Below are 1,450 nucleotides of genomic sequence, written 5' to 3'. Positions count from 1 at the left end.
CAAATCCATGGCTAATTCCCTGTGGAACACCAGGTTGATATCCTATGCTGGATGCGTTGCCCAAGTTTTCCTTTTCTTCTTCTTCGTTCCAGCCAATTTTGCCTTCCTCACCATCATGGCATATGATCGATACATTGCCATCTGCAAACCACTGCACTATGAGACCATCATGAAGAGGAGGGCTTGTGTCCAGATGGCAGTCAGTGCATGGGTCAGTGCCATCCCCAACTCTGCACTGCACACTGGTAACACTTTTCGGTTACCTTTCTGCCACTCCAACATCATCAACAAGTTTTTCTGTGATGTCCCCCAGCTGCTCCAGCTCTCCTGCTCTGACTCCTATCTCAGTGAAATTGGGATTATTGTGTTTAGTGGGTGCTTATTTTTGATCTGTTTTGGTTTCATCATTGTATCATATGCTCAGATCTTCAGTCTGGTACTGAGAATCCCCTCAAAGCAGGGCCGGCATAAAACCTTCTCCACCTGTATTCCTCACCTTATTGTGGTCTCCTTGCTTATTTTCACTGGCATGGTTGCATACATGAAGCCCACATCCAACTCCCCATCAGGTCTGGATCTCATGGTGACTGTTCTGTATGCCATAGTGCCACCAATAGTCAATCCTATCATCTACAGCATGAGGAACAAGGAAATCAAAGCTGCCCTTGAGAAATATATTGGCTGGGAATTATTCAATGGGAAAACAGTGTCCATCTGTTTCTAATAATTATCATTTAATTATCTCTTTTTGTGCATATATATAGATAACTGGGCAGATATGCCCACCACAGTATGGCAGTGTGCAATCCAGACCAACACCACTGAAGTAAGTAACGTCCCTAAAGATTTAAATCATCTCAAATACAATTAGACTGTCTTTCCTTACAAGTTTATATATACTATACTCTTTCCCATCTCAAAGGAGAATTGTGACAAAGTGCTCAAGATACCTTGGCATATCTCCAATCAGTTAAGATTAACCTTGCTTTGCCTTGGTGCTAATGTCCCACCTAATTCTATCCACTTGTAAGCATGTCCTTGGTAAAAAGTCCTTCACAGTCAAAAGTTGTTGGATGTGATACTAGTTACATATTTTCCTAATGTGCTATTGGCTGCAGAAATGGGGGTAGCTTACCCATGCTATCCCCTGGAATTACTAGATCATAAATCCTTAAGCACCATCGCTGTGCCAATTTAGCATTTTCCTTGTAAAATCCATAGCAGAATAACATTCTCAGTGGATTGCAGAATCTCTGGCATGCTGTGGGATGAGAACTCATCTTTGGGTCTTAAATCCATACCCCCATCAGTTAGTCAGTGGGCTTTTTTTCCTTCAGGACACATATCTGGGAGTGCTTGGGAAGATGGATGCAAGAGGGGGGGGGGCAGGAAATGGGGAATGTTTGCTTAGATACACTTGTGCATGATTCCTCAGCTATTATTTCCTCAC

The sequence above is a fragment of the Alligator sinensis genome, unplaced genomic scaffold (genome assembly GCF_000455745.1).
Source record: "Alligator sinensis unplaced genomic scaffold, ASM45574v1 scaffold2238_1, whole genome shotgun sequence".
NCBI lineage: Eukaryota > Metazoa > Chordata > Crocodylia > Alligatoridae > Alligator > Alligator sinensis.
Note: the sequence above shows the minus strand (reverse complement) of the source record.